The sequence below is a fragment of the Mirounga angustirostris genome, unplaced genomic scaffold (assembly GCF_029215605.1).
Source record: "Mirounga angustirostris isolate CCGP_5_RB_7025 unplaced genomic scaffold, mMirAng1.0.hap1 SCAF_15, whole genome shotgun sequence".
Classification (NCBI taxonomy): Eukaryota; Metazoa; Chordata; class Mammalia; order Carnivora; family Phocidae; genus Mirounga; species Mirounga angustirostris.
Genome location: NW_026991723.1, coordinates 41,042,956 through 41,057,526, shown reverse-complemented (window position 1 = coordinate 41,057,526; position 14,571 = coordinate 41,042,956). Strand labels below are relative to the sequence as shown.

Below are 14,571 nucleotides of genomic sequence, written 5' to 3'. Positions count from 1 at the left end.
TGAATCCAATGTAAAAAATAGCTAGTGTAGGGGAGCCTGGGTGGCTCAGTCGGTTAAGCATCTGCCTTCGACTCGGGTCATGATCCCAGGGTCCTGGTATCGAGTCCCATGTTGGGCTCGCTGCTCAGCGGGGAGCCTGCTTCTCCCTCTGCCTGCCACTCTCCCTGCCTGTGCTCTAATAAATTTTTTTTAAAAAAGAACAAATTTTGGGCGCCTGGGTGGCTCAGTTGGTTAAGCGACTGCCTTCAGCTCAGGTCATGATCCTGGAGTCCCGGGATCGAGCCCCGCATCGGGCTCCCTGCTTGGCGGAGAGCCTGCTTCTCCCTCTCCCTCTGTCTGCCGCTCTGCCTACTTGTGCTCTCTCTCTCTCTCTCTGTTAAATAAATAAAAATCTTAAAAAAAAAATAGCCAGTGTATTTAAAAAAAACCTTTTATTCAAAGAGTCTGGAAAGACTGTTATGTGGCCTTGCCCCCACGTGTAGTTAAATGGAGGGACTTACCTTATCTGGGAGACTTTTCACTGAAGAGCTTCAAGAGTCTGAGCAGGCCAGAGCCACCAATGCCTCACAGAGAGCAACTCCTTAGAAGCTCAGTTACGTCCAGCCTGGTGGTAAGCCTGCTTAAGCCAGGCATCTATTTTGACATTCTAATACTAAGCTGCCTTATTCAAAATGCCAGAATGTGTAAGTGATTACTGCAAAATTCTGTAGTATGTTATTTTTAGAAAAGGAACAACAACAAAAAAGAAATGAAGAAAGAGATTGCAGGTTTTGATATAACTCAACAGCCACTAAAGATTGGACGCTGGCCCAGAACACCAGAAAAATCTCCATTTTGACAGGTCATGCATTCAATCAGTCAATAAATATCAGGTATGTACTGTGCGCTGGATACAAAAGCAAGCCATTGACCCTATTCTCCAGAAATGTACTCATTGCAAAATTGATTTCTTTATATGTCCTCTGTTCCAGAAAGCTTTTGGGTGACTGGGAGCTCCTTCTGAGCCAAATTTCTGTTTCTGATACACTAGGCAATGGCATGTCATGGAAGGTCACTGGAGGCAGTGGGGATGGCAGACATGGAGCTGAGCAGTCTTGCGGTCTTTTGTTTAAGGGGTAGTTCTTGGGATATGGAGAAATAGACCTAGTTCCCTTTCTTCAGGCAGCTGAGAACAGTGACTATTGAAATTTACTTGGTTCTGTAGAGTAAGAGCCCTTTACTTAGACTTTTAGAACCCAGAGAGGGTTTGGGATTATGGTTATAAACTAAAGGGGATTCTAATTACTTACCGCTTTTGGGGTGTGTGTGTGTGTGTGTGTGTGTGTGTTCATTCGTTTATTTTTTTAAAAAAGATAAAACTAAAAACCAAACATCCCTGCCTTCAAGGAGCATCCATTCATTTTTGACATAGTAGCGCCTAATGCAGGAGCTATATTCCTTGGGAAAACTATTTCAGGCTTCTTTACAGATTTGGTTTCTCTGGATTGAAGGATTCCAGAAAAGTGTGGGCTTTGTACAAGAGCCCAACAGGCCTTTTCAAGGTCCACTGGACTAGCCATTGTGTTGCAACTGAGTTTTAGGGCCAGAATCAAGAGCTCTTCTTTAAAAAAAATTTTTTGAGAACTTGCTTTGTCTGAAATAGACACTACTACAAGGGCATAGTACCTGGAATACAATAGAAGTCCAATGAGTATCTTTTGAAAAAAATGCAGGGATGGTTAATTCTTGGTCCCAATCTCAATGAAATTTGAAATCTAGTGTTGTAAGCAGACATTGACTTTCAGCGAATCATTTAATCAACAAATATTAAGTGTCTGTTACTGACAGGCACTTTCCTGGATTCTAGGCGACAAGGTTATGGTTACGGTGAGAACAGGATCGCCAGGTTGAAACCTCAGTGTCATAGTAATAACAGTCATAGATAACTGTTGTTCAGCGCTCATTACGTACCAGCAACCATGCTAAGTGATTTATGTAATTCTTACTGATTTCCCATGACACTCCTGGGTGGTATTGTTATACTATCTTAATGATTACTTTATCTGAGAAAACCGAGTCTTGGAGAGGTGAAGCAACTTGCCCAGAGTCATAAAGCAAAGAAGTGGTACAGCCAGGATTTTAGTCTTTGTGGGACTCGCGCATTCCTAATGGCTTTTAACCTAAAGGTTCATTGTCATTAAATGTCATTGTCATTAAAAAGTCGCCTAATATTCTTTCACTGAAATGATTTTGTAGGAGAAATGAACAACACTTCAGCTGATGGTTGCTCTTGCTGAGGCTTATTAATATGGGATTCCTGGTCAGGTCAGTGTGTACGTCCGGAGACCTTGGGTAATACTGTGTGTTTTACTAATGACTGCTCTTTAGTTAAACCTTAGGAGTCTGGGGCACCTGGGTGGCTCAGTTGGTTAAGCGACTGCCTTCGGCTCAGGTCATGATCCTGGAGTCCTGGGATCGAGTCCCGCATCGGGCTCTCTGCTCGGCAGGGAGTCTGCTTCTCCCTCTGCCCTCTTCCCTCTCATGCTCTCTGTCTCTCATTCTCTCTCTCTCAAATAAATAAATAAAAAATCTTAAAAAAAAAAAAACAAAACCTTAGGAGTCTGTGTAAATCTCCTCCTAAATGAGTGAGATGTGTTTGGAAATATTCCTTGTTTCTTCAAGTACTTAAAGGCTTTTCCTGCCAAATCTAGAGCTTTTAATTAAAAGTGCGGTGCCCTGGAGAGGATGAATGCTCTCCCAGGCCCTGCTCAGACCCACTGTTTACCCTCTGGGCGGAGGAGGGGGTGGCCATACAGCTGTGACAGGAACCAGTGGTGGTCAGGGAGAAGTGGCTTTTGTTTCCTTCACTTTCTATTCCTCTAGTCCTCAAGGACATGGTCCCACTGCTGGGGTGGCTACAAAGCGCCACTGGGGTCGAATTTACTGGGTGGTGAGAGGCTGATGAAGGAGGCTGGTCTGATGGCTGGGGACAGTATTTGGGATCTGCTGTGGTCCTGGTTCTTGAGAAATAGAGGGAGTGGGTTACCAGTATTTATCATCCTCTCTGCTGGGCTAATAATTACTTCCTTGGGTCTCTGAAGCCATTTCCTCTACCTCAATGCTTCCTTCCCTACTGAAGGTCAAAGAAAGAAAGGTCCAGCTGAGTTTTCATTTGGGGTGGGTCAGGGTGGCTCAGCCACCTCTGCTGCTTGTCTTCATCTTCTGTCTCGCGTCCTGTGCTGGTTATTCCATTGGCCCCTTTCCCCCATTCAGTTAGAGCAAAGCCTTTCTTTGTTCACTGCTCAAATGTCTCGTCTGTAGAAGTATCTACCTCAGGCAGCTGCCATGAGGATGAAATGAAATAAACGATCAAAGAACTTCGTAAGAATTCTGCAGGTGTCAGTTGCAGGACTGAAGGTGCTCGGGGTATGACCCGCGCCTTTGCCCAGGAACTTGTGCTTAGGAGAGCCAACGCTTGACTTAATGCCCTGCTCTCACTCTCTGGAAATTCTTTTTTTTTTTTTTTTTTAATTTTTAAAAAAATTTATTTGTCAGAGACAGAGTGCACAAGCAGGGGGAGCAGCAGGCAGAGGGAGAAGCAGACTCCCCGCTGAGTGAGGAGCCCAACGAGGTGCCCAATGTGGGACTCGATCCCAGAACCCTGGGATCATGACCTGAGCCAAAGGCAGACACTTAACTGGCTGAGCCACCCAGGTATCCCACTTTCTGGAAATTCTTAATAATTCCTGAACAGGGGGACCCTCATTTTCATTTTGCACTGGGTCCCACATATCCTGTTATTGGTTCCTGCTTAGCTGTAAAAAGGCCAGACCATGCTCTTCTCTAGTACTGTCCTTCAACGAGATCTTGGTTGCTGATGATAACATGACACTTTATATCCTAAACATATACCTTTGTGAACGTGTGTTAGGACACCAGCCTTTCCCTCTGTTGCCACTATAATAAAGCTAAAAATTAGTTGCTGGGTGGTGGGCTTAAGACCTAGCTGGCTTTCACATACCACAAAGAAATTTGAGCTCCTTTAAAATCAACTGATCAACATTATTAGGGGATTTACTGCATTTTCAGAAAGCATGCCACCAGCTTTCACCTGCTCTTCTGATTCCTAGGACAAAGGAAATTCTGGAGACAGGCAGTGAGACCTTGTTCTCATGTTACAAAACAAACAAACAAACAAACTCTTGTGGAGTATCATCTTTATTCATGAATCCATAAATCCCATAAATATGTCCATGGTGCCTATGAGGTGCACACGATAGGCATCCCACTCTGAGCTCCCAGTCTAGTGGGAGAGATCAGATTTACAAGAAGTGCTGTGTATCGAGTACATGAGCCTAAAGCAAGCTGGGAATCAATGGGAGTTCTGGAGGAGGGGACTGCTTAGTTGATACCTGAAGGATGAAAGGACAAGAGGAAGATGATTCCTTTGGAGCTGACTTTAGTGATAGGTAGCCCAGGGATGTGAGAGACCTTGGGTAGAACTATACTAGGGATGGCTTTCAGGTCAAGTTGACCTGAGTGTGAGTATTCTTTCTGTGGCTAACTAGTTACGTCGCCTAAGAAAAGTTACTTGGCTTCCCTGAGCCTCAGTTTCTCATCTGTGAAATGGGGATAATTATGGTACCTACTTCACCAGGCTGTGATAAAGATTAAGGAGCTGATTTCTCGCAAATCTAACACAGGGCTTGGCAAGGCTAAGTCTCGAGCAGGTCGGTCAAACCATGAGGTTTGCTGTGGTGGGGAAGAAATCTCAGAGAGAAAGCCCAGCCATTGTGTTCAGCCAAGTTGCAAACAGGAAATGATGTGGTCAGTCTCATAGGATTAAAAGCAGGGATCCTTATTAATATGGATATTCAAGATGCTGAAGTCATAGCCCCGAGGAAGGACCCGGGAACCCCTGTCATTAGTGAGATGCAGTGTATTTGTGGTTATAGCAGATAGTATCGAGAGGATGCTGAACACATCCACCTCAGTACTCACCCCTCTTGCTCATCTCCTAATTATTGCCATCTGTTCTCACCACTGAGTTCCCTGTGACAGAGTCGTTCTCGCTCGACCATGGCCTGACCAGGTCAGTGTGAGCAACAACAAAAACCATGACTTGTTTGTGGCGCTTGGCCTAACAGTCTGCTCATCAGAGAGTCGATTTCCTCTCAGAAACAGGACGTGGGACTGTTTGGTTTTTCTGGCCTAAGGTTTAAAGACATCCTGAGCATGGGGCCGGGGGCCCTTGGCTCTGATTTGGATCATCTGCCTTGCAGAATTCGTTCTGAAATCGGGTTTCTTAAAGCCCTTTGGATTTCCTATCCGTAGCTTTTTTTTTTTTTTTTAATGCTTCTCATTTATCCATTGATACATAATCAAAACCTCTATCCAAAGCACTCTAGAAAGAGGTGGCTCTGGTGTCTGCGATTGAGGTTACAGTCTGATTGCAGAGACGGAGCAAGCTCCTAGGAAAGCTAAATCTGTGCATCTGTGCCTGGGATGTGGGACATTAAAGCTTTCAGTTAATAAAACGGAAGATGGGGAGGGCGCCTGGGTGGCTCAGTCGTTAAGCGTCTGCCTTCGGCTCAGGTCATGATCCCAGGGCCCTGGGATCGAGTCCCGCATCAGGCTCCCTGCTCAGTGGGGAGCCTGCTTCTCCCTCTCCCACTCTGCCTGCTTGTGTTCCCTCTCTCGCTGTCTTTCTCTCTGTCAAATAAATAAATAATCTTAAAAAAATAAATAAAATGGAGGATGGGGGATGCCTGGGTGGCAAATGGTGGCAAATGACTGTTGCCACCAATATATAATTGAAAATTTTGATGTGTGCTCTAAGAGGGAGAAATGTTATGAGAGAAAGCTAAGAGGGTAGGCATAATTAAAATGGGCCAGGAAGTAACTTTTGAGGAAACGATTTGTAAACTGAAGATGAGTGGGGGAGTTAATTGGGTGTGAGCAGGCAGAATGCTTCAGGCATAAGAAAGAGCAAATTTTAAGGCCCAGAGTTAAGGAAATAATAATACTTAATTATAGTAATTATAAAAGCTAACATTTAGTGAACTCGTATTATGTGCCAGCAACTGTACCAAGTGTTTTACCAGTATTATCCCATTTTATCCTCAGATGCCGTCTGGGGTAGATGCTGTTTTTATTCTTAATCTACAAATGAGAACATTGAGGCTAGGGGGATTAAGTAACTTAACTAAGGTCATGTAGCATGGAAGGGCCGGAAGGGGGGTTCACATTCAGCCACAATGATTAAACACTCACATTCTAAACTGCAATCTTGGTTCAGCTAAATAACTAAACGTTGGTCAGCCTATCTGTTAGGGTTCAGTTGCCAACAACAGAAACCTCCTTAGCTAGTTCAAGGAAGAAGGGACTTATCAGGTACTCAGTGGTTTACAGAGCGCTGAAGGAACCAGAAGAAAGGCTCCTAGGCATACACTCCAGGCAAAGCTTCCAGAGACAACGTCCCACTCCCAGAACCACGTGTTTCTTCTATGACGGGGAAACTACTGTTGGTTGCAGGAAGCCACCAAGTCTGGAAGCCAGGCACTTCAGAACCACACTGATTCTGGCCTAGTCTGTACCCACAGAATAGGTGCTTCATCCTCTGCCTCTCCCCTGCTTAACTGAGGCCCCAAGTCAAGTGCTGGTGATTGACAGGATGAAACCAGAAGCTGGTCTCTAGCTGCAAGGGGAGTCTGGGAAATGTAGTTCTTAGCTTTCCTGCAATGCGAGGCATGGGTAGATGGTCCACAGGCTCCGAGTGACCCAGTGGGGCTGGAGTGCAGGGAGTGATAGGGAGGGGAGAGATGTAGTCAGGACCACATCAAGAAGGCCTTTGGGCCGTGTTAAGGGATTTATATTCTATCTAGAATACAATGGGAAGCAGGGCACTAGCATAGTCCGATGTTTTTAAAAGAAGATCAGCCTGGCTTATGTGTGGGAAGTAGGTTGGAGAAGACAGGAATGGATGCAGGAAGACCATTTACAGCCTATAAGATGTAAAGAATTTGACAGATTTTTTTTTTCCTCAAAGATTTATTTGAGAGAGAGAGAGAGAGAGCACGTGCATGTGAACTAGTGGGGAGAGGGGCAGAGGGAGAGAATCCCCAAGCAGACTCCTCGCCGAGCGCTGAGCCGGTGGCGGGGCTCAATCTCACAACCCATGAGATCACGACCTGAGCTGAAACCAAGAGTCAGATACTCAACCCACTGAGCCACCCTGGTGCCCCAAGAATTTGACAGATTTTAAATATGTCTTGGATATTGAATCAATATGATAGGGTGTTGAGTTATGGGAATTTGTGAAAGAAAGATGTCAAGGATGACTCCGGTTTCAGGCTTGAGAAACTGGGAAGATGGGGAAGCATTTGCTGAGGCAGAAAAGACTGGGGAATGACTTGATTGCCTGGGTATTGGGGGGAAAAATGGAAAATCAAGAGTTCTGTCTTGTAGATCTCAAGTTTGAGATGTGTCTTAGACATGCTAGTGGGCATGTTAAGTGGGCAGTTGTAGATGACTCTGGAGTGCGGGACTCAGGACCAGAGATAGAAATGTAGGAGTCGTCAGCAGATTTGTTTGAAGTCGAGAGACTGGGTGGGATCACCTCTGCACATGGTGCCGTAGAGGAAGAGAAGGGGGTGTGGACTGAGCCTTGAGCCATTTTGACAAGTAGAGTTTGGGTAGGTGTGACCAGTAAAGGAGACTGAGCAAGAACCAGAAAGGCAGGAGAGAAACACAAGCGGGTTCGAGGAGGCCAAGGAGAGTATTTCATGAAGGAGAGTGTAGTCTTTTTAAGGTAATGGTTTGCTGGACTAGACAGGACAGATGCTTGGGTGACTTGGTGTTCTGGAGAGGGTTGCAGCACAGAAAAGGTCTGTAGGCAACATTTCTGAGTCTTGGCTGAGAAGGAGAACAGCTGATGGCCATAGAAGACTGTGAGGTCAAGGGGGCTTGTTTTGTATGTGTTTTCAACTGGATGATAGGAGAGCCTCTGGAATGCTCCTGGGAATGGTCCTGTGGAAAGTAAAGTGGAGGATTCTGTCAGATGAGGAGCAGCAAAGTGAAGGACTGAAGTTCCTGAAAGGGACAGAGGGGACGGGGTCCTGGCCTGACCAGGAAGGAGTTAACAAAGGGAGGCCACAACCAGCCTGGGGATTTGGTGGCAAAAGCACGTTGGAAGGCTTGTCTGTTGGTTTCTGTTTTCCCTCTGAAGCACAGGGCAAGGCTAGGCTATCAGTGACTGGAGGAAACTATCATGGTCTGTCTGTCCAGAGAGTCAGAGCCTGGGGCTGCTTACATCCTCCCTGCCAGAATAACCAGAATAACGTACGTCCTTTTGTTTAATGTTTACGTAACTAATGGACCATTCTGGTGCCTGATCCCGGTAAAAGGCTTTCTAGATCGACAGGAGTTATCCTTTCCATCTCTGGAAACCAGAATCACCCAGCAGAACCCAAGCAGTCATTTCCTTGCCATAATAATAGAATAGAAGTTCTCTTCACTGGGCACGACAGTATCCATGTAACATGTATTTGCTACGGACGCCGAGGGTTCCCATTGGGGCGGGGAGAAAGAGGAATACACAGAACAGTACAATACAGAGTGTGATGGGAAGTCCTGGGGCGGGAGGGAGTGAACATCAGGCATCTAGAGAACAAGGAGGAAACCCAGCCCATTTATTCACAAGCATATTTTGCCCCCCCCCCCCCCCGCCCAGTTTCTGCGTTCTTTCTAAAATCTCTAGCTGCGTTATTCACAGCTTCCTTCTTTCCTGCTGGGTAGAGATACTCACTCATGAGAAATATTAGAATAATCAGAGCAGAAGGCAAGCATCACAGAGAATCTCCTGGCCGTGGGTCCTAATAGGACGGCGTGCAGTGTCTCAAAGTGGAGAATAAAAATATCCCATCATTGGAGGCATTGGAAAGGAAACAGAGCAAGTAGCTAGACTAGATAGGGTGGGGGCACCCTATCCCGGCCCCAGACAAGATGTCCGAATGACTGATTCCAATTGGAGCTTTCCAGGATACTGTGATTTAAGCACTTGTTAAAAGGCCTGTGTGAGTTGTGATTGAATATGAAATGGGACACATGGTTTGCTTTATAATCCATCTGAAGCCCTTACAAAGGCCAAATGTTTTGGAGAATGTTTAACGTTCTGGCAAAGGTCATAAAGCTCTAATGGGCAGGAAGCTCAGGCAAACTTGATTAAAATATTCGTTCTTATTTCAGTCCCTGAACTAAATGAAATCGTGGGAGCAAGAATGGGAAAAGCCCAGGTAATTACATTTCATTACTTTTTTCATTCTCTTTCTTTGATTTAGTGGTCAGTCCTTTGTAGAAACTGCTTCTGCTGTTATGTTAGCAGTTGGCTTGTTCACTTAGCAGTGGGTGGTGGGAAAACACTTCACCTAATGCTGTCTCACTCTGGATGGTTTCATGGGTTTTTTTCCTCCCTCCATCTCCCCCCGCCCCTCCTGCCCCTTGCAACATTTGGCATCAACTTCTCTGCCACTTTTCAGATTTGTCATTGTTTAGTATATGAATTTGAAAGAAAAAAAAATTTTTTTTCCTTTAGTGTTTCCTTCCTTTCGTGTCTCTAATTCTTGTTGTCAGACATCTCTCTGGGATTCCTATTTTTGCATTTTCCCCCTTTATAATTCACCTTGCGTAGGTTTCTGTTGAGCTGAAATCCCCAGAAATTGGAGTAGAGGAAGATTACTTTTTTTACTCTTCTTTTCAAGGCTACTACTTTAGTCCTTGTTTCAGCTTGTTCTATAATAGGTCCAACTTTATTTCAAATACTCTGAACATTTCTCTGAGGGTATATTGGCCACTTTTTGCCATCAACTGAATTTGTTTTAGCAACAAGAACCAAGGGGCTTTGATTATCAAGGTGTTAGCCATCGGTATATATATTACCTTTTGTGAGCCAAAGAATTTTCTAGAATCCTCTTTGAAGGTTAATCAGGACTTTAACTTGGGACAGTGCACCTTGTAGAGTCTCCATGGGGAAGATTCCCTTTTCCAAGGTACCATCTCAGCAGGGAGAATTCATGGTTGAGTTGAGAGTTTGCTTCATGACCTTGTTCCCAGACCTTGCCATGTTCATCTCAGGGTCCTGCTCAACAATATCCCTCAAACCCCTTTCCCATGAAAGCTCATCCAGCTCTGTGTCCATTGGAAAATGGCTAGGTTTTGTAACATGCAGAAAGGTACTGTTGTAAGGAAAATGTTCTGTCCCATAATCCTTTCAGATTGGGACCATCTTCTGGCAGATGGGAGAAGGGGCAAGGTGACTCAGGCCATAAGACCTGTTTCTGTCCCTGTCTTTGAACCCAGTTCTCTTGTAGTGTCAGGAGAGTGGCCTGAGTGCTACTTGAGGGTCTATGGAGACTTCCTTGCCAAGCTGTACCCCTTCCACTCCAGGTTTCTTCTGCCTTCCCTTGGGCCACCTCCTCTCCCAGGTGTGAAACACAAACAGAGGCAGGAGTTTTTCATTCCCTGCTGCTCCAGAACCTGTCACATGGAGAGAGGATGGTGAGGTGACCGTCAGCTCTACTTTTTCATTAAGAATTGGGGAGCAGTGCTCGTTTCCCCAGCCTAAAGCAGGAATGGAAGGGGGTTCTTGGGGGCAGGTGGAAGCTCTCCACCAACAGGCTTAGGGTCGTTGGAGGGTTCTCCTTACTCTTGAACTCAGGGCCTCATAATCCCCAAACTTCCAGTTTCGTTTTTAGGGTATGTGATGTTTTCTCGGGCCCGAGGGGTCATTCTTGGCCCTTTGAAGCCTGTGAACCACATCCACTTCACCCCACAGCTGTGTAGTGTTCACGACAATGAGAGAGAGGAGGAACAACTGAGTGATCAAGGTCCTGGGGTCTGGTCTTGATTTTTCACATTGCTTAAAACTTGTGAATGTGTATAAGGTAGGGTCTTTGTGCATATGTGTATATTTTATAATAGCAGTATTATAATTACTCCTTTTGAAAATGGGATATCCTCACAGATACGCATGAAGGAACAGGGTGGGTACACATTGCCACTGTCAGACTTCCTTCCTGGCCCTGGTCACCTCTGAGAAGCCAAAGCTGCCTCCCAGTAGGAGCTGAAGCAAAAGCATTATTTTCTCTTGGCCTGAGCTCCTGGAATTCCCTAAACCTCCCCCCTGAACACACCACAGACCGAAGAAACAAGAAGACAATAATAGAATGAGAGTAAACAGTGCTGGTTAGGGGCAACAGAGACCATCCTCTTCAGAGGATGTGGTAATGTGAAAACGAATTTATTTTCTCTAATTGCATTGCTTGGAGAGAAATTTTGCTGGAGGTAGAGGGTGGAGGAGAATTTTCTGGCTCACCAGAGGAAACCCACCCCCTGAGACAGAGTCTGGGGCTCTGGTGAACATGGCCTGATGGCTGGGGCGTCCTTGGCCTGGGCTTTCAGGGCCCAGCTGTGGGCATAAGCTCCTGGGGAGCACAGAGGAGGTCGCCTCAAATACAGTTGCTTTTTGGAATTGTGCAGTTGTTTTGGGTTTTCTGATTGTCTCTGTGACCTGCATATTAATGCTTAGGCCTTCAGAGCCTTAGGTTCTGCTTGAAGGCTTGGGGGCTGAAAGCCCTACCTTTACTCAGGGAAGAAAGCGGTGCTGTCATTACAAAAATTTGTATTTTTGGTCTGCTGGGTCCTTGAGATTCTCCTTGAGGGGACTCCCTGTCTTTGCTTGAGGTCCATGCACAAGCCCGTTTCTTTCTTAGGCTCTGGCCAGTGATGGACTTGTTCTTTGTGAGCTTCAATCTTCCCTCTGCCCGCAGAGGCAACTCTAGTATCTAGTGGGCCTGGGTTCCGCACAGGGGCGGACACTGTTTAGGCTTTGAGCCACAGATCTTTTTGTCCCTTCGCTCTTCTTCAGGGATGAAGCTTCTGCTGCAGATGCCACTGCTGTTTTAATTTAATTTAATTTTTTTTTATTCTTATGTTAATCCCCATACATTACATCATTAGTTTTAGATGTAGTGTTCCGTGATTCATTGTTTGCATATAACACCCACTGCTCCATGCAGAACGTGCTCTCTTTAATACCCACCACCAGGCTAACCCATCTTCCCACCCCCCACCCCAGAACCCTCAGTTTGTTTTTCAGAGTCCATAGTCTCTCATGGTTCATCTCCCCCTCCGATTTCCCCCCCTTCATTCTTCCCCCCCACCGCTATCATCTTCTTTTTTTTTTCTTAACATATATTGCATTATTTGTTTCAGAGGTACAGATCTGAGATTCAACAGTCTTGCACAATTCACAGCACTTACCAGAGCACATACCCTCCCCAGTGTCTATCACCCAGTCACCCCATCCCTCCCACCCCACCCCCCACTCCAGCAACCCTCAGTTTGTTTCCTGCGATTAAGAATTCCTCATATCAGTGAGGTCATATGATACATCTCTTTCTCTGTTTGACTTATTTCGCTCAGCATAATACCCTCCAGTTCCATCCACATCGTTGCAAACGGCAAGATCTCATTCCTTTTGATGGCTGCATAATATTCCATTGTATATGTATACCACATCTTCTTTATCCATTCATCTGTCAATGGACATCTTGGCTCTTTCCACAGTTTGGCTATTGTGGACATTGCCACTGCTGTTTTAAAATTTGCTTTTTGATGGAACCTCTGGCAGGACCTGGGCTTCAAGTTGGGCTTTCCTTGTTAGGTGCCTCTCTTTGAGGGCCTCTGCTTCCTGAGGACCAGCTCTGGGAACTGACATCCTAGGGGCCCTAGAACCTCACAGAGAGGAGAGAGAAAAGTTAACCCTTTTGGAACTGGGGGTTGAATAGCAGAACCTTTCCTTTTCAAGCTCCCACTTTGTTCTTCCTGCCTCTGCACTGATGCTGAGAGACAAGAATAAATGAATTACGTGACTGTCTGCACTGATTTAATTGTGATCTGTATTCTTTCTATGTTATTCATTGTTAAGGTGGATGGATGTATTTTCTACTGATCCTTCCTGGAAAACTCAAGGGAGCATTTTCTGTATGTGGTCCTCATTGATAGTTCAGAGAGTGGTCCTCTGCTGAAGAAGGACCAAAGATGTCAGGTCTCCAGGAACATCTGTACTCCCTTCTATAGGCTTCTGCTTTCTTTGGAGAGATGGGGTAGTATCTGATCAGAGGCTTTCAGGGGCTCAGTGTGGCTCATAGATCAGCCCTAGCAAAATGGGGAGGCTGGGCCTAGTGACACCTGAGATTGGAGGACAGCTGATGAGCCATCCTGAGGACCTGCTTATTTCATGTGTTCTGAATCCTCCTAATGAACCACAGAGAAGCACGGTGTTTGGGGTTACTCTGGAGCCCTCTTCCAGGTAGCCCTCTTCCAGGTAGATGGTCTGTGAGCTTTGGAAAGAAGCCCGGGTCCCCCCTTGCCCTGCCCAAACTGTTCTCTTAGCCTAGATGTCCTAATCTTTCCCTGGAGTTCCCATTCCTCATGTATATCTGTTTCAATAATCAATTTAGAGAAACGGGAAGGCAAAGAAAAAAACAAAAGTCAATCTCTTCTGTGAGCCGGACCTAGAGATCCCCTACCTGATTGGTATCATGGTCTTTTTCAAGTATTGGATTCCACTTGAGGCAGTAACAAGACAGAAAGAAGACCCCAGCCCCCCCCCCCCCCACATTATAGAAGATAGAACCAAAGCCCTAGGACCCATGAAAAGGCAGAAGAAGTTAGCCAATGTGCTCCACCATCTGCAGCACACTCCTGTCTCGGGCAACAGGGCCTCGGGGAATGCATGCTCTAGTCTGAGATGCCATCCGAGGGTTATGGGACAGCCACAGAGGGTCCTTGAGTACAGATGAGGGACAAAAAGAGGACAGTGAACCCACAACCTCTCTCCCACCATCCAGCCAAGCAGGATCCACCACCAACTCATGGCCACTAGATCTCTCCCCTCCCCTGGTCTTTCTTATTTTCCTCAAAATGGGGAGGCTGGGCTTTCCCATTTTTTTTTTTTTTAAGTATAATATAGTTGTGATGTAATCATGTGTAGAATCTGCAGCGTGTTTACTTGGAAACTGACCTACCCATTAAATTTTTAAGGGTCTTGTATCCACCTTAATAATGACCTTTGTTAATTTCCCCATTTCTTCAAAGGGTTTTTCTTCTCCCATAGCCAGCATCTCTAACATTCCTCACCTTTCCAGACTTTTCCATTATATGCATTTCTTTAATTAGAAAGACAAAACATTTTCTTCCAAGAGAGTAAATTTCCAGAAGATTTAGATATTATTGTCACATTTCCTTGGGTTGGGGAATAGAAGTAAATATTTGCAGGTTGTGGAAAAGAACTAGGAACGAATCCTTTGTACAGATGGAGAAATGTCAAGGATGCATTCAGTTCTTTCTGGAAGAAGGTGGACGTGCATATGCACATACATAAATACATATTGAGTGAAGTGGGGATATCTGGCAAGTCGACATTTTCCTCTCCATGTTTTCTAACTCTGTTAGTTCACAGACTCTGTTTTGTAATGACAAATATCCACCCAGATCCCATCAGAAATGAGCAGTTCTGAGTGCTCCCCAAAC

At 45.4% G+C, this 14,571-nt stretch overlaps 1 protein-coding gene across 1 annotated transcript in view; it reads left to right on the top strand.

Moving 5' to 3' along the window:
• Positions 1 to 14,571, top strand: part of FREM1 (FRAS1 related extracellular matrix 1) — a 290,889-nt gene that overhangs the window by 73,620 nt on the left and 202,698 nt on the right. The window contains exons 7-8 of the mRNA XM_064579475.1: positions 711 to 2,304; positions 9,226 to 9,272. The gene's annotated coding sequence lies outside the window, so the exon portion shown is untranslated. The remainder of the gene's footprint in view (positions 1 to 710; positions 2,305 to 9,225; positions 9,273 to 14,571) is intronic.